We start from the raw sequence: 27,279 nt of genomic DNA, 5'->3' as shown, positions 1-27,279 counted from the left end.
TAGTTTTTTTTTTTTTATGATTTATTTGTTTATTTGAGAGGGGAGGGGTAGGAGGGGCAGATGTATAGGGAGAGAAAGTCTTAAGCAGGCTCCACATTCAGCATGGAACCTGACATGGGGCTTGATCTCCGGACCTTGAGATCATAACTTGAGCTGAAACCAGGAGTTGGACTCTTAACTGACTGCACCATCCAGGCGCCCAGGTCTGAGTAGCTTTTTAAAAATTAATTCATTTATTTGTAGTTGAAGAATAGTTGACATACAATATTTTATTGGTTTCAGGTTTATAACAGTGATTTGACAGTTATATACATTACGAAATGCTCATGATGATAAGTATAGTTACCATCTGTCCCCATACAAAATTATTGCAGTATTATTGACTGTATTCCTTATGCTGTACTTTACATCCCAGTAACTTATATATTTTATATTAATTTTATAAGTTATTATATATAATATATCTTATAATATATAAGTTACTGTTTGTACTTTTTAGTTTTTGCTCCCCTGCATGGCAATGACCAGTTTGTTCTATTTATGTTTCACAACAGTCTCTGTTCTGTTTTGTTTTTTAGATTCCAAATAAGTGAATAAGTGAAATCATATAGTATTCATCATTCTCTATATGACTTTTTTAGTTCTCATAATACCCTCTAGGTCCATCTATGTTATTGCAAATGGTATGACACCATTCTTTTTCATGACTGAGTATTATTCCATTATATATGTATACCAAATCTTTATTCATTCATCTATTAATGGGCATTTAGATTGATTTTTATCTTGGTCCATGTAAATAATGCATGTAAAGTGGGGCATTTATCTTTTTAAATTATTTTTTTCATTTCATTTGGTAAATACCCAGAAGTGGTTACTGGGTTGTATGTTGTTTCTATTTTTAATCTTTTGAGGAATCTCCATACTGGTTTCCATAGTAGCTTGTTTTTTCTTCAGTCAGACTTTCTGAATCTTAAATATTTTTTCAGTTCCTCTAAGTTTTGCTTGTTTGTCAGTAATAAATTTCATGTTATAGATGTTTTTTAATCCCTTATTTATGTCTTGGTTATTTTGTGAAAAAGTGGAAGAAGCTAATTGTTATAAGTTCCTGGCTTGAAGGCCATTAAACATGCTTTCAGATTTTTAGTCATCATATGATTATATTTAATAATATACTGTATTTTACTACTTTAAATTCTATAATATTTAAGTCAATAGTTTATATTGATAAAATTGTATGTTAATAACCTGGAGAAGCGCCACCCTAGAAAGAAATGAAGATCCCAAAAAGTTACATGATACTGTTAATTATAGTGTGAATTAGGAAACCAGAAAGGACACTGTGATCAATACTTAAGTAATGTCAATTCAATTCAAATGTGAATATAATATACAGTATTAATTGGATTTATGTGTATATAAAATAAAAATATTGGCAGAATTTTATTATGTGTCATTATAATAAAAGTAGCTCTTAGAGATGCATCTCTAACATATTCTTGAAGTTCTAAGAATGTATCTGAGTCATACCCAGTGTATGAGAAATTACAGAAATAAATAAGGTTGGAGAGTAAGTAAAGGAGAATCTTTCTGAAACATACTGCTGCCATGTCCTCTAGCACACAAAATTGTTTCTGTAATTGTTGTTGTAATAATGACTTCTCTTTTTTTCTTACTTATTTTTAAATCTAAAATTAACAAATAATAGGTAGCCAGAATAAGGAATCCCTGAGCAATATATTTAGGGTTTAAAGTCATCTATACCTCAAGAATTAATCCATCGCAGTGATTATCTTTTGCTTATTTGAGAAGTGTGATCTATTGCCTACTCATCATTTAGAGATGCATATATCAATATACCTCTGTCCAAATAAGATAATTTGGAAACATCTACAGGGGCACCTGACTTTTTTTTTTTCCAATTTCTGTTCAATAATTAACTTTTTAAGAAAAATACTGCATAAGGAATATAGTCCCATCTGAATTTTATTTCTTTCTTTTAATTTAATTTAAAATTTTTCAGTGAATTTTATTTCTTTAAACAAACTTGCTATTGTGCCAGGTGGGGAGACATACACTTAGTATATTTTAGTGGTGTCATGCCAGTGCTTCAATGTATTTTCATAATAATATAAAGCTTGCCCCTACTAGGAGGCAATAATAAATAACAGAAGTTTTAAGAGTAATAACACTTAGAAAACAAACTTTATATAAAGATCTTTCTAGGGTGCCTGGGTGGCTCAGTGGGTTAAGCTGCTGCCTTCAGCTCAGGTCATGATCTCAGGGTCCTGGGATTGAGTCCCGCATTGGGCCCTCTGCTCAGCAGGGAGCCTGCTTCCCTCTCTCTCTGTCTCTTTCTCTGCCTACCTCTCTGCCTACTTGTGATCTCTCTCTGTCAAATAAATAAATAAAAATCTTAAAAAAAAATCTTTCTAAATTTATGTTTAAATTAAACTATATGTAAATTATAATATTTGTGTTAAATTTGTATTTAAATTACATGTGTAATTTAAAACTTCTATTTGTATTTATTATTTGCATATGATTATAACACATTTAATTTATAACATAATTATATTTACAATAATGCCATGAGTTGGGATTTATTTAAGGAAGCACTGTAGAATCCCTAGTACAGCAGTCAATATAGTTTATTGAGATAAAAAGGGATAATAACTTATATATTAGTGTATTTAATGAACTAAAATGCACTTTTTTGCAATAAATGTGATACATTGTATTTGTCTCTGACTGCCTTAAAAGTGAACACTATCACAATAAATTTTACATTTGCAATTCATAAATTAATGTGTTATACATGATAGGCCTATTTTTATAGATATTTTAGATATATAATATATATTTCTACATTTAGCTTGAATTTAATATTGGCAATAAAACATGATCTTGTAGTGGAAGTTGACAATAAATATTCTTTGTAGCCAACTAGATTTTGACATACAATTAAGGAGAGTCTCACAGAGTAATTTTCACATAGATCAATAACATTAGAATCTCAGCACAATTCTGCCTCTGCTGATACAAATGAAGGACTCATTTTAAATTACTTCAGCTAAAATGGGATTACTCAAGTAATGTTGGATAAAATATCTTTCTTTAGGCAGTGTTGAGGACTTCACATAAGAAAAGATAAATATTTAAGTAATAATTTAATCATGGATTTTTGGAACTTATTAAAGTTATGACACAGATGGTTTGTTATACAGAAAAGAGCTAATTTTATAACATATAAGCAAATAGATTATTGGAACTTGTTCATTTACAATGTTGTATGTGTTTAGCTATTGCACAGTAAGTCCAACTTTTTTTTTTATTATAAAACTCATCCCCATATTGAAAACATCTGGAGACAAGGCATAAGGAGAGGATAGAATAGTGTCTATTCTACCAGTGGCTCTGTTTCTCTATTTTTATGTCCCCATATTTTTACCAAACTCTCATCCTCTGAATCAGATTTTGCCTATCTAAATTATACTTTTTCACCGAGAATCCACATTATCCCCTTTATTCATCTGAGAGGTTCAGAGGGAAAAAAGAGACAACTTAGTCTAAAATGAAACCCTTTTAATAAGGCTGTGTGTCAAGAACCTGGGGTCATTCATGGATAAAGTATTATATAAAAAATATAAAAGGGGTGCTTGGGTGGCTCAGTGGGTTAGGCAGGCCTCTGCCTTTGGGTTGGGTCATGATCTCAGGGTCCTGGGATCAGTCCCCGCATTGGGCTCTCTTCTCAGCGGAGAGCCTGTTTCTCCCTCTCTCTCTCTCTGCCTGCCTCTATGCTTACTTGTGATCTCTCTCTCTGTCAAATAAATAAATAAAATATTTAAAAATATAAAATAAAGTAGTACCAGATCATTTAGTAAGACTTGCCCAGTTACGATTTAAATTTAGTTGGGAGTTCTGACTGCAGAATCCATATCCTTAGTCACCATGCTATACAACCTCTCTGGATGACTTTTTATGTCCACTGAAACCTTTTATGACGATATACTTTCTGCTTTATTAATTAGTACTGGAAAACTGAAGTTGCATTCACATTTTAATTGCTTGCAAGAAGATTTATATTTTAATAGGCTGCACAAAAATGTTCAGTGTCTGTTTCAAAGTCTGGCTGTTGAAGGCCAGAGGAAATGCTCATTTGTTTGAGCAATGAGTCTTTCTTGTTAAGACTATGGAAGTTGTGAAATCAGTTTATTTTTCCTTTCTTCTGAATCTTTTCATGTGTCAGCTGTAATGCTGTTTGAATCAAAGACATTTGATTACCATCTATGTTCTTCTCTAAAACTGAATGGAGAGCTTTGTGGAAGATTGGCAGGCTTGAGTAGTGGACTATTTTGACATTGGCAAAGTATTGCAACAGAAGAGAACTTGCAACTCTTCTGTTCTATGGTTGTCAAAGCAGAATTCAATGCCAAACTTGGCAAAGGTTCCAGAGCTTTTTGCTTTATCAATTACTGGTTCCCTGAGAAGCCCGAGCCATCTCTTTCTATTCCAAGAAGGTGGTCCCATTGGTCAACTAGTTTAAGAATATATAGTGGGTTGCTGTGGTATTTTCATTAGGATACAAATACCAGTCATATTTTTATCTGTAATATAAAAGACCTTAGGGAAGATACGAATTCCATTCAATCCTATTCAGAATTTGTATTATTAGAAAATGCTGCCTGAATAAATGTCACAGTCCTCCTTCCTGGGTACAGTCTCTATAATCAGATGGATAGGTCTTATTCCTGCTCCATTTGCTTGGTAACTGTGGTACTTTTGAATAAATGCCCAATAGGCTTCTTCATATGTTAAATAGGTATAAAAATAAGACTGATATGATAGTATTTGTCTGAGGAATAATTGAGATGATTTCTGTTAAGTAATAATGGCTCTTCCTGGGACATAGTCAGCATTCAATAAATATTTGCTGCCTTCATCATGATTATGATCATGGACATAAATAAGTCTAGATAAATAAAAACATTATGGAGGCAGCTTTATATTTATTTATGCATGTGATAACATGCAAGGAAAGAAGGAGGGCAAAGGAAGATTGGAGTGGGGAAGAATGTATTGATTCAAAGTAGATTGACATAATCTGGAATGCAAAAGACTGGTCATAATTTGAAATACTAAAGACAAGAAGACTTATGGCAGGATTCTTTGGAGAATTTAGTAATCCATCATATATCCTAGAGAGACCTGGATATGGATTATCTTTATTAAGTTTTCTCTCTTTTTTTTTTTTTTTTTGAGAAACTAGATTTGCCAGGTCAAGAGTCAAAAGGAATTAGGCTTTTAGAATACAAGGTATTATGAAATATGCCCCAAAGAGGTAGAAGTCCAAAGGAAATAATTGTGAGTCTATTGAAGATTGAAGCATGGCAGCTCCCCCTCAGTAAAAGGGGGCTAACAGGCTTGGGACCCTCACACTGCTTACACTATTCTTAGGAACAAGGCACAGGAAGTGTTTCTACAAAGATTTGGCTGGATTCTTCTTTTTTTAATTATAATTATTTTTATTGTGTTATGTTAGTCACCATTAGTTTTTGATGTAGAGTTCTGTGATTCATCATTGGCTGGGTCTTTCTTATTTATCAGGACTTAGCTGAAATGTGTCCTTCATAAGAGGCCATCCCAGACTACCCAATATTAACACCTCTCTCCCTTTCTCTTTTGTTGGCCTCATTTTCCCCTCTTTATTATACTTATCATAAGTTGTAATTATTTAGGTATCATTTTTTGTATAGTATCCTCTAATGTCCATGAATATAAATGCCCTATATGATCAGTTTGTTAATATGTAGAGAACACTGGATATAGTGGTTTTGTACTGTAAGCCCTTAATACGAATTTGTTAAGTAGAGTGAAGAACAACAATTAGTAATAACAAGGACAATAAAACTCAAGGCAGTCTAACTCTACATTTGTTATAAAATAAAGGCAAAATTAAAAGGATAACCCCTCAATAATACAGCTCTTTTATGTTATTTCCTCCCTCCTTTGTGGAATTATCACTTGGTTTAACCTGACATGTACAAAAATGTTGAGGGCAGGGGCGCCTGGGTGGCTCAGTGGGTTAAAGCCTCTGCCTTCGGCTCAGGTCATGATCCTGGGATCGAGCCCCACATCGGGCTCTCTGCTCAGCGGGGAGCCTGATTCCCTTCCTCTCTCTCTGCCTGCTTCTCTGCCTACTTGTGATCTTTGTCTTTCAAATAAACAAATAAAATCTTTAAAAAAAATGTTGAGGGCAGGGAGGCAAGAAAGGTATTAGGTGATATACCACTCATTCTGCCCCATTTCTACAGCAATCATCTTGGTGATTCTTATTAATTTAATACTTCCCATATTTCTAACATATTCTGCCTCATATTTATAACAAATTCTGTAACTGAAGTACATCATAGAAAGCTCTGTAAGATATTAAGCACCATCTTCCAAAGCTATATAAACTTTTTTAGTTCAGATACCTTTATGATAAATTACATTGTCTGCACTTTCCTGTATTTCATGAGACTTCCAAAGAATTTCCAATAACTTCTAAAGAAAAGATAATGATTTAAGATTGATTACCCACAGGGTCCCTTGAATAGCACAGTGTTTGTAATTAGTTCCCTTTCAGAAAAAAAAAAAAAATTCTCTAATAGATTAAGAAGACCTGTTTACCACATTCTATTCCTAGCCATTGTAGGAATTAGAAAGATTTTTGGGGGGGACCCCAAATAAGAAAAGGTATAAAGTAAAGGCTCTATACACATACTACCAACATGTGTATCTGAATGGTGAAAAAAGCTTCCTTCCTTGAAGAATTAATCACTGTGTTCATTCTCTTTTGTAGACCCATAGCAGTTAAATGTAGCAACTTTAAGAAAATGTCTTTTATTTCAATAGGGTAAGGAATTCTTGCTAGAGTAAGGTGATGTGTAGTTACAGACTTGAGATTTCTACACAGATAGATTGAAGAGAAGCAGTAATTTTCAAATTCACAACAAGCACAGAATTCAAGCTATTTTCAAAATGTTCGATTAAAGGGAAAATAATTGCTTTTGAAATAGTTATCAAGTAATAAGTCTTTTTTATTTTCTCCATTATTTTAGAAGCTGATATAAAGAGACACAGTACTCTCAAGAGAGCACATTTTGATTCCAGGTTTTGATTCCATTGTGCTTGATTAGCAGCTGGTATTACAATGAGTCCAAGTTACGTGAATGGCCTAGGGAATGTACTCTATGAGGTGTCACCTCCTAGAGAAAGTACACAATAGCTAAGGGAAATATTTCATTCTTTTGAGTCTAAACAAACTGTGGGGAAATTACTATGAGTGACAAGAATCCAGGAGAAGACAGAGAACTGAAAGGAAACAGAAGGTCCTTAGAAATGAGAAAATAATTTTTTTTTTAAGATTTTATTTATTTAGTTGACAGAGAGATCACAAGCAGGCAGAGAGTCAGGCAGAGAGAGAGGAGGAAGCAGGCTCCCTGCTGAGCAGAGAGCCCGATGTGGGGCTCGATCCCAGGACCCTGAGATCATGACCTGAGCCGAAGGCAGAGGCTTAATCCACTGAGCCACCCAGGCGCCCCGAGAAAAGAATTTTTGTTATTAAACAGTTCATTCTAAGTTAGTTACTCGGGACTGGATCTGATACAGTAGGTGTTATATATATTTGAAATATTTTTCCAGACCCAAGTAAGTCTAAATATGGACATATGTGTATAAATATGTTAAAAACACTATTCTTATAAAGGATCAGTCTTCAGTACTAATAAAATACAGAATTAGTCTATGAGAAATGCAAAATTGTAAAAGATCATAAATATGGGTAAGTAAAAAATCTTTGACAAAAATTAATTTGCATATATCAGCCTTTTGAAGGACTCTAAGTATTATTACATATTCAAAAAAAAAAAAGTTACAGATTCAGTGTTAATAGTTGAGTTCCTGGAACTTCAGCCTGAGCTAGTTTGTAATCTATGCCTCCGTGACTTCAGTGATAACATGAATACAGTGATCCCTATGTTAAAGGGCTGTTGTGTCAAGGGATAGTTTATGCAAAGGGTACCTGTCTTAGTTCTTTCAGATTCTATGACAGAATATCACAGATTGGATGTCTTATAAACAACAGAAATTTATGTCTCACAATTGTGGAGATGGGAATTTCAAGATCATGGTGCTTGTAACAGATTTAGTGTCTTAATGAAGTCCAGCTTCCTGGTTCATAGATGGCTGTCTTCTCACTATGTCCTCACATAGTAGAAGGAGAGAATGAGTTCTTCCAGTCCCCTTTATAAGAGCACTAATGCCTCATGATCAACTAATTCATCTCCCAAAGGCTGTACCTCCACACACCATTACATTGGGAATTAGATTTCAACAGATAAATTTTTTTGGCAGGCGAGGACACAAACACGAAGGTTATAGCAATGCCCAACAGAAAAACAGCTGATTGAGGATACTCAGAAAATATTTGTGTCCTTTCCCTGCCTCATTAAGAATGCCACTCTAAAATATAAGGATTTTAATGGTATGTATTTTTTAAGTGCATTGCTTTTCATGATCTAAAATACAGAAGAAAAGAGCTTAGTAAAAAAGGAAGAAGAAATAGTTCACATATTTGTGGCTGTCTCTCTGAGCCAAATGGTTTGACCAAGCGGCTCATGATTGTGAGAGTATGTTCAGTTGATGACACCAGTGTGCTGATACTAGTCAATATTTTGTTGATTAAGCAGGTTACATGTGCCCTAAAGGGCACTTGATATTTGTTGTTCAAGTTTAGAAGTCCAGTTTCTATCTTTCCTCCATGATAAACCATTTTTTTTTATGAGCAAGTTGATCACCCAAAAGTAGTTTTGATATTTTCTTCCAATAATAACTTCATAATAGCTTATGAACTTAGAAAGTTGAGATCTCAACAGGTTGCACTATCTGTTACATAAGAGACTTTGATTTAGAAGATGAGTATTGACAGGCAGCCATCCAAGGTTTTTGAGAAATTTAATACGTGAGAAATACCTGATTTTTAAGAGCATTGACAACTTAAATGCCCACCAAAAATATATGAATTTTAAAGTGTCCTCTTGAGTACTTTGTTTGAATGAACTCACCTGTAGGATATGACTTGGTAGTTCTAAATGCTGGAGAGCATCACTAAACTGTTCGTATAGCTAGCAAGCTTTTTATCTGTTGTTACTTAATTCTCCCTCTAGGTTATAATAATAAAATCACATCCATATACATAGAACATTTATGTTCCTATTTTCTATAAAATGCAAATAATCAAATAAACTATTTTATTTTGGTAACAGACTATGAAAAGACAGGATTCTAGAACATAATCCAATTTCATATAGTTTAAAATTTCTAGTCATGTTAAACAGCTCTTGAAGATGTTAAGCAGCTTGGATTATTCATTAATAAATTCTTGTTTAAAGGACTATAAGTAATAATAGTTAATGATGTCATATTTTTAAAAATTCATTTTATAGGTGAAATTATATGGAATAAAAATAATAGTGATCAGTATCACTTGTAAATTTGTCATATTCCATAGTGCTCAGTTTTTTATGGATGTTATTCATGTAGCATTCAACATTTACCTTTAAGAGCTAGAGGGTACTATTACTATTTTTTAAGTGAAACTTAAGCTTAGATCATGAAATTAATTTGCCTAAGTTATAGAATCATTAAGTGCAGAACTGTATGCAAACTTAATTCCAATGCCTACAGATTCTCAGGATTGATAGTGCTTGCTTTTCCTAATGAATATCTTCGTATTCTTCACCTCTCCCACTCTTACTGGCATGAAAACAGATAACTAAATAACTCCTGTAATCATATCTTGAATTAGGTTACTTCTAAATGTCTCTATGATTAGAGCTATATCCCTCTGATTTTTGAGAGTATATCATTTTTTTGACCTTGAGACATTTGTGTTAATTGCCATGAGAACATTTTTTGACAGTAAAATCAATAATACTCTGAAAAGTTTTTAAATGATAGTAGAAGGAATGCTATCAATCTAACATTTACAAAAACAGGAAAAGAATACTTCTTATTTATAATCTAGAAAGTTGTCTCTGCTCTGGAAGTTTAAAACACTGTTGTAGGAATTAAGAATTAAGTGAGCTTTAAGAAGATTTATGGAAAAGTAGATTAGATTTCTATTTTAGTTTTTACCAGTTAAGGTTCTATGAACAATGCAAGTAACATCTCAATAAGTAATTATGATGGAACTTTGTAGGCTAAAGGTGTTTTCTATAAACAATGTTTTGAGATCAGTTAGCATCCCTAATGAAATATATAGAGCAACTCTAAATGACATAAATTGAAATGTGCAAAAGCAAGGGAATGTACATTTTCTAGGAGGGATTTACTACATTTACTTTGGAAGCATACCAAAGCTTTCACCTCCTGTGAGCAACATCTGAAATCATGTCAGATAGAATCCAATTAGATATATTGTCTATAATTGGGTTTTTTTTTATTAAAAAGGCTTTAGAAGAATGAATATACAAAGTATAAATAAAATATATATAGCTAATAATGATAATAGTTAATATATATGTATAATATATACAATATATATAATAATGATAATAGTTAAATAATGTATATAGTTAAATTTTCTACTAGAGTAGCCTGTGCCAACATTTACATTAAAGAACCAATTATTAGAAAATAAGAATGAATACTGGAACAGAATGAAGGTGAGGAAGAAGGTGAGAATATTTGTGTAAAAATGTCCAAATTTTTAATAGGAGCAATTAAGACAGAAATTGCTGAGAGTCCAGATCTACCTGTATAAGAAAACTCAGGGTTATTTATTTCTCCCCTTCATGGATTTTATAAGATAAAGAGTTCGGATCTATGGTCCATTGATGAAATACCATATACCAAATGTTTTTATAAAATCACAATAGTTAGTACTTGGTTTTAGAACTATGGCAATACAAAATACACCATACAAAGGCCTTTAAGGGACAGGGTGAAGAAGGAGAAGTAAGAGGAGAAGGGGGGAGAGGGAAAGAATGAGAGAAATCAGGGAAATGAGAGAAGTCAGGGAAATAAAATTTTTCTTTAATTCAGTTATATTCTCTTATTTACTGTTATCTCTCCACATTAAAAACATGTCATATTTATTTCAGAATAGTCACAAGTCCCAATACCTCATCATTTTCCCCTTTAGTTACTCTGTATTGCCTGTGGCACAACCCAGTGCCCCAGGCTAATTTGGTGTTATTTCTGGTCATGCTCCTCTTTCTCTTCTATAAGCATCATAAGGTATTCCTTTTCCCCCTCTTGTTCCGTTCATTCTTTCATTGTAATGTTATAGCCATGAGATTTGCTCATGTACTCTAATGTGACAATTTAAGATTTTAAATTATTCTTTATGAATACCAGTCATAAATAAGAAGGCAAAAGAAACCATACAGAACATTTTGCAACATTTATAAAAGGCTGAAAGTGACTATCTCTAATATATTAAGTGATTTTTTCATAGAAATAGAAAAATAAAAAAAACAATCTAGGAGAAAAAAAGTAGTCTGATGATACGGGGATAATTATCCTGGAAATACATAAAAATATTTAATCTGTGTAATAAGTAAAGAAAAAGAAAACCATGATAATGCTATATCACTTTTATCTTTAAAGCTGCAAATCAAGGGGTGCCTGGATGGCTCAGTTGGTTAAGCCTCTGCCTTTGGCTCCAGTCATGATTCTGAAGTCCTAGGATCAAGCCCTGTGTCAGGCTCCCTGCACAGCAGGGAGTCTGCTTCTCCCTCTGACCACCCCCAACCCATGCTCTCTCTCTCTTTCTAAAGTAAATAAATAAATTAAAAAAAAAAAGGAACTGTAAATCAAAAACTTTCATATTTGATTGAACAATTTGTCCTTTAGGAAGCAATTTCAAAGAGATTAATAGAAATAAAGACCTTTATTGCATACTACTTTTAATAGTGAAACTGAAGTCTTTCTAAATATGCCAGAGTAAGAATGTGGTTAATTATACTAATAGATCTAGGTATAGATATATAAATGAACGACAAAATGGCTTTATTAGGTAATAGAATTACAAGGTTTTTTTAATTCTTATATTTAAGTTTTAAAATATATATGTAAGATCTTACTGGATAGACCACTTTATTCTGATATAGTGCCCTTCTTCATCTCTTCTTACACTCATGGTTTTAAAATCTAGTTTGTCTGATAAGTATTGCTATTCTGGTTTTCTTTTGATGTCCATTTCCCTGATAAATGTTTCTCCATCTGAGTTCCTTGTAGGCAGCATATAGATAGCTCTTGGTATGTTTTATCCATTCTCCCACCCTATGTCTTTTGATTAGAGCATTTAGTCCATTCATATTTGGAGTACTTAACTGATAAATATGTATTTAGTGCCATTTTATTACTTCTTTTGTCATTGTTTCTGGAGATTTTCTCTGTTACTCTCCTAGTATTTATTGCTTTTGGTCTTTCCTTCCCACTCAGGGTCCCCTTAATATTTCTTGGGGCTGGTTTAGTAGTCAAGTTCTTTCAGTTTTTGTCTGCTGGGAAACTCTTTATCTCTCCTTCTATTTTGAATGATAGTCTTGCTGGATAGAGTATTCTTGGCTGAGATTTTTCCCATTCAACATGTTAAAGGAGATCCAACAATTGTAAATATTTATGTGCCCAATTTGGAATCACCCAAATATATAATGCAATAAGGGACATAAAGGAACTCATTGATAATAATACAATAATAGTAGAGGACCTTAACACCCCACTTACATCAATGGACAGATCATCTAAGCAGAAAATCAACAAGGAAACAGTGGTTTTGAATGAAATACTTGACCAGATGGACTTAACAGATATATTCAGAATGTTTCATCCTAAAGCAGCAGAATTCTTTTCATGTGCACATGGTACATTCTCCAGAATAGATCACATACTAGGTCACAAATTAGGCCTCAGTAAGATAAGTGTTGGTAAATATGTGTGTAGAAGCTAATAGAAATAGCTGCACTGTTAACTCACTAAAGGTATCCTGTATATAATGTGTTAAAAATATAAAATACATATGTAGTGATACGAGACTGTTACAATTTTTATCAGTTTATTTGCCAACGTGTACATATTTTTTATAAGTATCATTACTCATTCTTTCAAATTTTTCTTTGTAGATCCTCTCTGCTCATTTTAACTCAGTAATGTGTATAAATAATTTTGTCAATTTTAGCTGTCTTTGCCATTCCTCTTCATAACATGCACGTGCACAGCTGTACTTTGGTTCCATAAGGACAAACTCCCCTCAAAGCAGGTTAATCAATGAGGAAATATATGGGATCATGTAATTGCTAAGTTCAAAGGTGGACATGGAACTCTTTGAACTAGAATTAGGCTTATAGCATGGAATATTATGCCTCTTGATTCTAGGGATTTCTCTTCCATTTACTAACAATGATGAGTGCTAAAATTTCTCACGTCTGTGGGCATTGATGCCTGTAATTCGAATAACAGGTTTTATTAAAATTGTGTGCATTTTCAGAAAAAAAAAAGAAATTAGAGACAAAAAGTAGAGATTAACAAAACTAAGAGCAGTTTTTTAAAAGATAAAAAGTTGACAAACCTTTAGCATAGATGAGAGAGAGAATACTCAGATAAATAAAATCAGAAATGAAAGAGAAGACTGTATCTGATGCCACAGAAATACAGAGGATCATGCGAAATGAAGAACAGTTCTATCACAACAAATTAGATAACTTAGAAGGTATGGATAAATTTCTAGAACCAAGGCTGTACAACTTACCAAGGCTGACTAATGAATAGAAAATCTGGACAGACAAATTACAAGTAAAGAGATGGAATCAGTAATCAAAAATTTCCCAACAAAGAAAATCTTATAACCAGGTGGTTTCACTGGTGAATTCTACCAAACATTTAGAAATGAATTAACGTTAGTCATCACAGTCTTCCTCCAAAAAAAGAAGAGCGGGAACACTCCAAACCCATTTTATGAGGCCAGCATTATCCTGATAGCAAAGCCATATATGAACACTACACAAAAGAGAAAACTATACACCAATATTTCTGATGAAATTAAATGTAAAAATCCTAAAATATATTAACAAACTAAATTCGGCACAACATTAGAAGGAGCTAACACCATCATCAAGCAGAATTTGCCTGTGGGATACAAACATGGTTCAACACATGCAAATCAATAAATATGGTAAACCACAATTAAAAGAAAGAAAGATAAAAAATCATGATTATATCAATAACTGCACAAAAGCATTTGACAAAATACAACACACTTTTGTGATAAAAAACACTCAACAAACTGTGTATAGAAGCAATGTATCTCAACATTATAAAGGCCAATATGACAAGTCCACTGCTAACATTATACGTAGTGATGAGAAGTTAAAAGATTTTCTTCTAAGATCAGGAACAAGAAATGTATTCACTATCACCACTCCTCTTCATCATAGTACTAGAGCCAGAGCACTTAGGCAATAAAGAAAATAAAATGCATTCAAATAGTACAGGAAAGTGTAAACTTGTCTTTGTCAATGATATGCTATTATATGTAGAAAATCCTAAAGAATCCACCAAAAAATTATAAGAACTAATGAATAAGTTCAATAAAGTTGCATAATATAGAATCAATTTAAGAAAATAGTTTGTGATTCTATACACTAACAATGAAATATCTAAAAAAGAAATCAACACCTCATTCACAAGAGCATCAAAAACAATATAATACTTAGAAATAAATTTAAGGAAATTAAATATCTATGCACTAAAAACTACAAGAGTTGATAAAAGAAATTGAAGATGATATAAACAAATGGAGAGAGATCCTGTGTTTATGGATCAGAAGAATTAATATTTATTGTTAAACTGCCATATTACCCAAAGACATCTGTATATATAGTGTAATCCTTATCAAAATTCTAGTGGCATTTTTCACAGAAATAGACAAAAATAATTTTAAACTTTGTTTGGAAATACGAAAGATTCCAAGGAGTCAAAGCAACCCTGAGAAAAAACAAAGCTGGAGACATCACGCTTCCTGATTTCAAACTATATGACAAAGCTATAGTAATCAAAACAATGTGGTACTGTATGAAAAGTAGGCACATAGACCAATGAAATGGAATAAAGAGCCCAGAAATAAATTTTCCTTATATGGTCAACTAATATATGACAATAGACTCAATGGAGAAAGGATAGTCTCTTCAATAAATGGGGCCATGGAAACTGGGTAGCTTTGCAGAAAAGTGAAACTGGATCTCTTTTTTATACTGTTCACAAAAGTGAACTTGAAATGGATTAAAGACTTAAACATAAGTTCTGAAACCTTAAAGTTCCTGTAATAAAATATAAGGCAAAAGCTCATTGACATTGGTCTTGACATGGATTTTTTGGGTATGACACCAAAAGCAAAAGCAACAAAAGCAAAATGTAGTAAGTGGGTTACAGCAAACTAAAAAGTTTCTGGAGAGCTAAAGAAGTAATAAAATAAAAAGGCAACTCTGGAACAGGAGAAAAAATTTGCAAATCATGTATATGATAAGGAGTTAATATTCAAAATATGTAAAGAGCTCATACAACTGAATAGAAAACAAAAACGATCTAATTAAAAAATGGGCAGAAGAACAGAATGGGTATTTTTCCAAAGAAGATTCTCAAATGGACAACAGGTACATGAAAAGGTACTCACCATCACTAATCATCAGGGAAATGCAAATCAAAGCCACAGTGAGATATCATTTCACATCTGTTATGATTACTATTATCAAAAAACCCAAAAGATAACAAATGTTGGTTAGGATATGGAAGAAAGGGAACCCTTGTATATTGCTGGTAGTAGTGGAAATTGGTGCAGCCACTATGGAAAATAGTATGGATAGGCATAGGAGTGGACAGCTTGGTATAGGGATCCCCTGGCTTGCACTGGGACAGAATGTTCCCCTGACTGGAGTCCATTTGGAAGCAAGTATATTGCCTCTCCAAGAACAAAGACCCTGTGGGTACTGTTGAGGATCTGTTCATCAGTAAGGAACAGAGTCGTGGTAGAGGGCAGATAACCTGGTCGCCGCTGTTCACTTTGCTTCCCCATAGACTCCAGCCACTGATGCAGGTGTACAACTGTTTTTCTGGAAAAAAAAAACTGGCACCAGACACAGGTACTCCTCCAGAGGAGGGGAGCAGGTCTATGCCTTGCTCGAGTTTCAAATCCCAGTGGCGCTCCAGATATAAAAGAGGAGACCTGTGGCACTGGGTGCGTTAATAGCCCCAGGCATAGACAGGTGAGGGTAGGGATCTGACAGACCTGGGACACAGGAAGAGAGATTGTTTGCTTTTCTCTGAGGCCTCCCTGAATAGTGGCTCAGCAAATTCCCCTCCACAGGGATGAGAGTGTAGGGTGATGCCATCTCCCACTCCTCTCCAACCAGTACTGTGGGGCTTCAGTGAGTGACATATTGCTGCTAGTGGAGGCAGGATCTGCTTGCACAAAACCCTGCCCCACTGGGCCCTACAAGTGCATAGTTACTAGTGCAGGTCTGACTGTGAGCCAGCTGCAGTGGGTCTCTCCCCCAGAATTCCATCACAGGCATCCTGCATGCACCGTCTGCTAATCATAGAGGCTCCAAAGTGTCAGTTTCAATTAGGGTGGAAATAGGACCAGGCTTTATATATTTTTTTTCTCCTTTAGAATCAGGCTTATAGTTTTTGTTTTTTTCATTTCCTTTTCTCTCTCTCTCTCTCTCTCTCTCACCTTTTTTTTTTTTTTTTAGATCAGTCTTCTTCTTCTTTTTTAAAAAACTTTCATTCCAAGCTTATTCTAACAAACAAATCAAAGCACATCTAGTTAAGGTCCAAACACTGCTCACTATAAGAAAGGAGGAACTCTGCAGAGAATTGAATCTGTAGGAGAGAGCAGCCAAAACAGAACAGCAGAATGCACACAACATACACCAGAAACACTTCCTAAAGCACCAGGTGCTGGACAGTGTATGGCCCTTTCTTAATACACCATTACTCTCAAGAGCAGGAAGCATACAAAGTGACAAGATGGAAGGACTCTTCCCAAAAGAAAGATAAAGAAGAAATCACAGCCAGGGATTTCCTTAATACAGATATAAGCAATATATCTGAACAAGAATTTAGCATAATAGTCCTAATAATACTAGCCAGGCTTGAAAGAAGCAAGTAGAAGACGTCAGAGAAACCCTTGCTATAGAGACAAAAGACGTAAAAGCTAGTCAGGCTGAAATAAAAAATACTATTACTGAGATACAAAACTGACAAGATCTAATTATAATGAGGACAGAAACAGCAGAGGAATGAATAGGTGATATTGAAGATAAAATTATGGGAAATAGTGAAGCTGAAAAGAAGAAGGAAAGAAAACTATCAGATCACCAAGGTAGACTTAGGGAATCCAGAGATTCCATAAAGCCTTATAATATCCATATCATAAAGGTCCCAGAAGAAGAAGAGCAGGGGGATAAAATGCAAAATTTATAGCTGAGAATTTCCCTAATTTGAGGAAAGAAACAGGCATACAAGTCTAGGAGCACCGAGAGCGCCCCTCAAAATCAACAAAAGTAGGTCAAACCTAGACATATCATCATGAAACTTGCAATATACAAAGATAAAGAGAATTCTGAAAGCCGCTGGAAACAAAAGGTACTTAAACTACAAGGAGAGACACATAAGGTGAGCAGCAAACCAGTGCACAGAAACATGGCAGCCAGAAGAGAATTGTATATTCAACATGCTAATTGGGAAGATAGGCAGCCAAGAATCCAGCAAGACATCATCCAGAATAGAAGGAGACTGAAGAGTTTCCAAGATAAGGAAAAACTAAAGAATTTCATGAACTCTAAACCAACTCTGCAGGAAATGTTAAAGTGGACCATTTGAGCAGAAAAGAGAGACAAAAAGCATCAAAGACTAGAAAGGAACAGAGACAATCTGCAAGAACAGTGACTTTGCAGGTAATACAATGGCACTAAATTTGTATCCATCAATAATTAGTCTGAATGTAAGTGGACTAAATGCTCCAATGAAGAGACACACTGTATCAGAATGGATTAAAAACAAGACCCATCAATATTCTTACAGGGGACTCATTTTAGACACAAAGATGCCTCTAGATTGAAAGTGAGGGGGTGGAGAACAATTTATCATGCAAATGGACATCAAAAGAAAGCCAGAGTAGCCATACTTATATCAGACAAACTAGATTTTAAACTAAAGACTTTCATAAGAGTAGAAGGGCAGTATATCATGTAAGCAGAAGATCAACAAAGAAACAATGGCTTTGAGTGACACAGTGGACCAGATGGGCTTAACAGCTGTATTCAGAGAATTTCATCCTAAAGCAGCAGAATACATGTTCTTTTTGAAGGCACATAGAACATTCTCCAGAATAAATCACACAAGGGATCACAAATCAGGCCATAACTGGTACAAAAAAGTTTGAGATCATACAATGCATATTTTCAGACCATAGCACTATGAAACTTGAAGTCAACCACAAGAAAACATTTTGAAGGACCACAAATACATGGAGGTTAAAGAACATCCTACTAAAGAATGATTGGTTTAACCAGGAAATAAAAGAAGAAATTAAAAAAATACATGGAAGCAAATGAAAATGCCGCAAAGGCAGTCAAAAGAGAGGAGTATATAGCAATGCAGGCCTTTCTTGAGAAGCAAAAAAAATCTCAAAGATATAACCTGATCTTACACCTAAAGTAACATCAAATAAAACCTATAACCAGAAGAAGAAGGGAAATAATAAAGGTAAGAGCATAGAGCCCCTAGGTGGCACAGTCGTTTAAGTGTCTAACTTTTGGTTACAGCTCAGGTCATGATCCTGCAATCAAGCCCCACATCTGCTTCCATGCTTAGCTTGGAGTCTGGTTGAGATTCTCTCTCCTCCCTCTGCCCCTCCCTCTCATGCTATTACTCTGTCTCTCAAATAAGTACATCTTTTAAAAAAGAGGAGAAATAAATGAGAAAAAATTTAAAACAAGAACAACAAAAACAAAAACAGTAGAATAGGTCAACGGAACTAGCAGCTGGATCTTTGAAAGAAGTATCAGAATTGATAAATGCCCAGCTAGACTTACCAAAAGAAAAGAGAAAGGTCCAAAATAAATAAAATCAGGAATGGAGAAGGAGAGATCACAATCAACACAGCAGAAATACAAACAATTATAAGACAATATGAGCAATTATATGCCAACAAGTTAGGCAATCTGGAAGAAATGAATAAATTCCTGGAAACATATAAATAATCAAAACTGAAACAAGAAGAAATAGAAAATTTGAACAGACCCATAACCAGCAAAGAAACTGCATGAATAATCAAATTTCTGACAACAAACAAGAGTCCTGAGCTGGATGGCTTCTCAGGGGAATTCTATGAAGCATTTAGAAAAGAATTAATACCTATTCTTCTGAAACTGTTCCAAAAAATAGAAGTGGAGGGAAAACTTGCAATGAAAAACAATGAAATTCTGAGTCTGGCATTACCTTGATTCCCAAACCAAACAAAGACTCCAGTAAAAAAGGAGAATTACAGAGCACTATCCCTGATGAACCTGGATGTAAAAATTCTCAACAAGGTACTAGCTAATCAAATCCAAGAGTACATTTAAAGAATTATTCACCAGATCAAGTGGGATTTATTTCTGGTCTGCAGGGGTGTCCAGTATCTGCAAATCAATCAATGTGAAATATCACATTAATAAAAAGAAAACATTAGAACGATATGACCCTCTCAATAGATTCAGAAAAAGCAATTGACAAAATACAGCATCCTTTCTTGATAAAAACCGTCAAGAAAGTATCATATAGGTCATGTATGAAAGACCCACAACTTAATACCATCCTCAATGGGGAAAAACTGAAAGCTTAGGAAAAACTAGAAGGTTAAGAACATGATAGGGATGTCTACTCTCAATACTATTGTTCAGTATTGGAAGTCCTAGCCTCAGCAATCAGACAACAAAAAGAAATAAAAGGCATCCAAATCAGCAAAGAAGAAGTCAAACTTTCATTCTTCGAAGATGACATGATAAATAAAACCTGAAGGACTCCACTAAAAAATTGCTAGAACTCAAGCATGAATTCAGCAAAATTGTAGGATACAAAATCAATGTACAGGAATCTGTTGCATTTCTATACACCAATAATGACGCAACAAAAGAGAAATGAAGGAATCAATCCCATTTACACTTGCACCAAAAACCATAAGACAACTTGAAATAAACCTAACCAAAGAGGTAAAAGATGGGTACTTCACAAACTGTAGAACACTAATGACAGAAATTGAAGACAAAAAGAAATGGAAGAACATTATATGCTCCGGGATTGGAAGAACAAATAGTGTTAAAATGTCTATGCTGTATCTTTGGGGTAAATACCTATTAGTGCAATTGCAGGGTCATAGGGAAGTTCTATTTTTAATTTCTTGAAGAATCTCCACACTGTTCTTCAAAGAGGCTGCACCAACTTGCATTCCCACCAACAGTGTAAGAGGGTTCCCCTTTCTCCACATCCCCTCCAACACATGTTGTTTCCTGTCTTGCTAATTTTGGCCATTCTAACTGGTGTAAGGTGATATCTCAATGTGGTTTTAATTTGAATCTCCCTGACGGCTAGTGATGATGAACATTTTTTCATGTGTCTGATAGCCATTTGTATGTCTTCATTGGAGAAGTGTCTGTTCATATCTTCTGCCCATTTTTTGATATGATTATCTGTTTTGTGTGTGTTGAGTTTGAGGAGTTCTTTATAGATCCTGGATATCAATCTTTTGTCTGTACTGTCATTTGCAAATATCTTCTCCCATTCTGTGGGTTGCCTCTTTGTTTTTTTGACTGTTTCCTTTGCTGTGCAGAAGCTTTTGATTTTGATGAAATCCCAAAAGTTTATTTTGGCTTTTGTTTCCTTTGCCTTTGGAGACATATCTTGAAAGAAGTTGCTGTGGCTGATATTGAAGAGATTACCCAACTTTTGTAGCAACATGGACAGGACTGGAAGAGATTATGCTGAGTGAAATAAGTCAAGCAGAGAGAGTCAATTATCATATGGTTTCATTTATTTGTGGAGCATAACAAATAGCATGGAGGACATGGGGAGTTAGGAGAAGGCAGTTGGGGGAAATTGGAAGGGGAGGTGAACAATGAGAGACTATGGACTCTGAAAAACAATCTGAAGGGTTTGAAGAGGTGGGGGGAGTGGGAGTTTGGGGGAACCAGGTGGTGGGTATTAGAGAGGGCACGGACTGCATGGAGCACTGGGTGTGGTACAAAAACAATGAATACTGTTATGTTGAAAATAAATTTTAAAAATGATAAAAAAATGTCTATGCTGCCCAAAATAATCTGTGCATTCAATGCAATCCTGATCAAAATAACACCAGCATTTTTCAGAGAACTAGAACAAAAAGTCCTCAAATGTGTATGGAACCAGAAAAGACCCCAAATAGCTAAAGTAATTTTGAGAAAAAGTAAAGTGGGAGGCATTACAGTCCCAAACTTCAAGTTATGTTACAAATCTGTAATCATCAAGAAAGTATGATACTGGCAGAAAAATAGACACATAGATCAAGGGAACAGAATAGAGAACCCAGAAATGGATCCATAACTATATGGTCAACTAATCTTTGACAAAACAGGAAGGAATATCCAATGGATAAAAGACATTCTCTTCAACAAATGCAATTGGGAAACTGGATAGCTGCATAGCTGCATGCAAGAGAATGAAACTGCACCACTGTCTTACACCATACACAAAAATAAATTCAAAATGGATGAAAGACCTGAATGTTAGGAAACCATTAAAATCCTAGAGGAGAAGTAGGCAGCAACCTCTTTGACCTTGGCCACAGCAACTTCTTACCTGATACATCTCTAGAGGCAAGAGAAACAAAAGCAAAATTGAACTATTAGGACCTCATCAAGATAAAAAGTTTCTGCATAGTGAAATAAACAATCAACAAAACTAAAAGACAATTGACAGAAAGGGAGAAGATATTTGGAAAAGACATATTGGATAAAAGGCTATTATCCAGAATCTATAAAGAACTCCTCAAACTGAAATTCCAAAAATAAAATATCCAGTTAAAAGTTGGTAGAAGAGGCGCCTGGGTGGCTCAGTGGGATAAGCCTTTGTTTCAGCTCAGGTCATGGTCTCAGGGTCCTGGGATCGAGTCCCGCATAGGGTTCTCTGCTCAGCGGGGAGCCTGCTTTCCCCTCTATCTCTACCTGCTGCTCTGCCTACTTGTGATCTCTCTCATTCTGTCAAATAAATAAATAAAATCTTAAAAGAAAAAGTTGGTAGAAGACACGAACAGACATTTCTGCAAAGAAGACCTACAAATGGCTAATAGACATGTGAAAAAATGCTCAACATCACTCATAATCATGGAAGTACAAATCAAAACCACAATGAGGTACCACCTCACACCTATCAGAATGGCTAAAATTAACAACTTGGGAAACAACAGATGTTGGCAAGAATGCTAAGAAAGGGGTACCCTCTTGCAAAGTGGGAATGCAAAGTGGGAATGCAAAGTTGTACAGCCACTCTGGAAAACAGTATGGAATAGATTCCTCTAAAAGTTAAAAATAGAACTACCCTAGACCCAGCAATTACACTATTAGGTATATATTAAAAGTATACAAAAATAGTGATTTGAAGAGGCACATACACCCCAATGCTTAGAGCAGCATTATCAACAATAGCCAAATTATGGTAATAGCCCAAATGCTCATCAACTGATGAATGGATAAAGAAGATGTGCCTTTTCTCTCTCTCCCCCTCCATTTGTGTGTGTGTGTGTGTGTGTGTGTGTGAATGAGTGTATATATTTATGTGTGTGTATAATATATTCTATTCTAGATATACAGTATATATTCTATTTAGTCAACTATTAAAAAGAATGAAATCTTGACATGTGTAATGGCATGGATGGAACTAGAGTATATAATATATAGGGAAATACTAATATTAAGTGAAGTAAGTCAGAGAAATACAAATACCATACGATTTCACTCATGTGGAATTTAAGAAACAAAAAAAGATAAACATAGGGGAAGAGAAGGAAAAATAAAATAGAGTAAACACAGAGAGGGAGGCAAACCATGAGAGACTCTTAACCATAGAGAACAAACTGAAGGTTGCTGGAGGGGAGGGGAGTGGGAGAATGGAGTAAAAAGATGATGGGCATTAAGAAGGGCATTGTGACGAGCATTGGGTGTTATATTTAAGTGATGAATCACCTAAATTTTACTCCTGAAATCAATACTACACTATGAAAATATGGAAATAGTACTACACTATGTTAACTAACTTGAATTTAAATAAAAATAAGTTTTTAAAAATAGTATGGAATTTTCTCAAAAATTAAAAAAATAAAATTACTTCATGATACATCAATCCCACTTCTGGATATATATATATATAAAGGAAATGAAATCAAGATCTTAAAGAAACATCTGCACTAATTTGTTCCTTAAAATAGTATCACAACAGCCAAGATATGAGACCTATAAACAACCTAAGTGTATATACAAAGCAGTATTATTCAGCCAAAGAAGGAAATCCTGTAATTTGGGACAACATAAATACATCTTGAGGGCATTATGCCAAGTGAAATAAATCAGAGAAAGAAAGTTACTGTGTGATATCACTTATATGTGGAATCTAAAAGACCCAGACTTCAAGAAACAGAGAGTAGAACGGTGTTTACCAGAGGCTGGATGGGTGAGGTCTGAATGGTAGCAGTGGAGAGAGAAAAGGTTGAAAGTTCTAAGCATCCATTTATAAGATGAATAAGCTTTGTGGATCTAATGTACAGCATGGTGATTGTACTTAATAATAGCGTATTATATGATTGAAAGTTGCTAAGAGAATAGGCCTTAACTGTTTTCACCACAAAAAATGAATTGGTAATTATTATGATGTGAGGGGCGTGTTACCCAAAGTTAAGTTGGTAATCATTTTTCAGTATACAAGTGTATCAAATCAGCATGTTGTACACCTTGAATTTATACTGTTCAATGTCAGTTGTATCTCAGTAAACCAGGAAAAAAATGTCTGCATTTTCGATTCCAGGTAAAAGATTTTAATTGGTTCTGTTAGGTCATATAAATTGAGTGCTTTGATTCACTGCAATGGGTTTAGTAACTCCTCTCTGACAGAGGAGGAATAGCATTAATTCATAGCCTTGCCAGAGGGAAGGGTAGGTTCCACTAATAATGTAAATGAGTTTGCAGAAGTTCAGGCAAAAGTATGGCTACTATTTTCCAGTATATAAGTGTTCTAAATCTTAATCCAAATTTGTTTTCTGCTTAAATGTTTTTTTTTTTGTCAGTCCTCCTCTATCCAACTTACACCATACTTTCTCTAAGTTGTTTAAATTTTATACACACACACACGAATCACAAAGTATTTCTTATTCAAATGATAATTTTGATTATTCAATGATAATTTTTTCGATTCTTGATATGATATGTTTCCTTCTGGATTTTTATGTATTTTTATTTTGAGAAATGGCACATTTCTCCACATCTTGTTTAGGTCTTTGCATATTGATTATGCACCTATATTTCAGCAAAATCACTAACTTAATACTAACATTGGCTAGACATACTGCTTTTTTGTGGCAAACTACTTTTATTAAAATCAAAAGATTTTAGCGTTAGTAGGGACAAATACCCATCATTCAGCTTTTTCTTTTACACAGTTGAGCTATGCTTGGTGCCACTGACAGTGCTTCTCTGAAGTTGTCTCCATGCACACTAGGCGTCAGATATTTGAGGTTCTTTCTTTTTTCTTTTTTTAGCTGAATAGTGTATTGACATTAGTTATTACTGGAGTATAATAAACTAAACATTCAAAGACTTACCTAAAGGGCCCTTTGGATTGTACCTAATCTACTCTCTTATTCTCTACCAATGTTCACTTCATACTCTAGGAAAATCAGGGTGTTACTCATACCACATACTTAATGAAACTTGCATATGCAGTGAGTTGTTGTCTTATGTCATATTTATGTTATTATGAGAAATGCCTGGACAAACAGCCTCTTCAGCTATTAAGGTAAAATCTTGTCCCTGAAGAGGGGTATTTTGGTTGGGCACAGCTTTGATATTTATAATGTTTCTATAGTTAAGAACATCATGTTAATTTATAGAGCTTTTGGCACATGCATGTTGATTAGTCTTGCAAATAACCACTCATCAAAATGAGCAATATTTCTGCTGGAGCTGCAATAAAGAGTGCTGATTTATTTTTAATACCAAATGTACAGTCAACTGTCAGTTAACTGTATTAATGCAGAGATGGAACACTAAAAATTCTCAACATTATTTTGATAAATAATTGAAATTTTTCCTTTACTGTTAATTCTACTGCAAAAAGCAAAATTGAATGGCTTAAATTTCATGACTTTTAGTTTTTCTGAACTTCACTGTAGTAATGAAAGGAGAAATTGGCAAAATGGGCAAAAGTAATTCAGCAAAAGGGAGAAGTCAATAACCTGGATAATTTACAAACTGTACAGTTAGTGCTGAAATAATTAGGGGTTCACTGTCTCTCTTCTGAAAAGAAACAAAGGAAAATAGTATTTGTGTTAAATAATGGAGCTAGATATTACATTTTATGGGGGGAGTATTTATTTCATGACTTCTGTTAATTTTACTCAAGTTTATCACATTGAACTTATATAAAATTAATAGTAACTTTTCAATGCAGGGCATAGATAAGGAAGAACTATGGCATAGGAAGACCTCAGTTCTAGTCCTAGCGAACAATTATGTTGTGTTTTCTTTTGGAAACATAACCTGTCGAATGCCCATTCTGTGTCAGTCACTCTGATAATTACCAAAATTTGGGTAGGCATACAATTAAATTATACTCTGGAGTAATGTGTAAGTTGTTTAGGGGAAAAAAACTTGTATATAAATAAATCTAAGTTACTATAAAAGAATGTCCTAAGCCACAGTAAAGGTTACTAATTATTAATTACTTCTTAGAAGGAAAGCAGTCAGTCTTTCATGGAAGAAACAGTATTTCAAATGTCACTTGTAGGAAGGATTTGGAAAGCTAGGGAATATGGAAAAGGACAATAAAAGGTGAATTAAGTAACGATAATAGAGTAATGCAAGAAGAAATCAGAAAGCATGCTCAAGGATTAGCATGAATTTGAACTAAAATTAAAAAAAGCGTGAATCTGCTTACTGAAATTACAGTTGGAAAGGGTAAAAAAACATTTGGAGCCAATTCATACAGGATTTTGAGAGTCATAGACTTCAATGGGAGATGGCTTGATAACATGGATAAAAGTGCCACTTTTGAAGTTAGAACTTGATTCCATCTTATATTTGTAGCTCACTAACTGTATAAATATCCTAAGTACTTCTGTCTCTGTTTGCTCATCTGTGGAATTATAGTATTACTGCTTGGGTTAATAGGAAACCTGGAAACTGCATATAAGGTATCTAGGCCATTGTCTGTACCAAACAGGCATTTTGCTCCACAAAATATAGGCAGTCATGATCTAGATTTCAGTAGAAAATGATTATTTCTATAGTACAGTGTGTCAATACAAAAATGCTTTGCATAAAGTGACACTGGAAGTAGAGAGACCACACTGATATTATACCAGTAGTCTGGGAATTAGGAAATGTGGTAATGTAAATGATGACAGCTGATACGGAAATAACTTTGTAAGTCGGAAGAAAAACTTGAAGCTGAAAGTAGCAGCTAGACAATTTTCCACTGCTTATCCAGGAGAAGGTTTGTGGAAGGGTTAAAATCACTCTGTGCCACACTTGAAATTACATAAGTGAGTCTAGTAGTGATGTTTTCATGCAAAATACTTATGGGGAAAAATATAGCCATTCCCAAAGTTAAAAAGGGGCTTCTAAATAATCTAAGCAGAAGAGACAGAGGATGAACATAACTTTTATCTTTATAGTAGAGGATACTGAAATTTGTTTAAATAACGAGTTGTGAGATTTAGACAAACAGAATTTGGAGAAACAAAACTTTTTATTAAATAGTTTCTACTTTAAGAAACAATGATTTTTCTAACCACTAAAATAACCCCTAAATTAATAAAAGACTATTTATAATAATTTGTTAAAAAACCTGAGAGTCAGAACCAACCTTTTAAGTCTTTGCTAACTACAACAGTATATCTAAATTTAAAAGAACAGTCTTCAAATACTTAAAGAATTAACATCTGTTCTACTC

The sequence above is a fragment of the Lontra canadensis genome, unplaced genomic scaffold, assembly GCF_010015895.1.
Source record: "Lontra canadensis isolate GAN:19392208 unplaced genomic scaffold, GSC_riverotter_1.0 scaffold4, whole genome shotgun sequence".
NCBI lineage: Eukaryota > Metazoa > Chordata > Mammalia > Carnivora > Mustelidae > Lontra > Lontra canadensis.
This window is presented reverse-complemented; position numbering follows the sequence as displayed.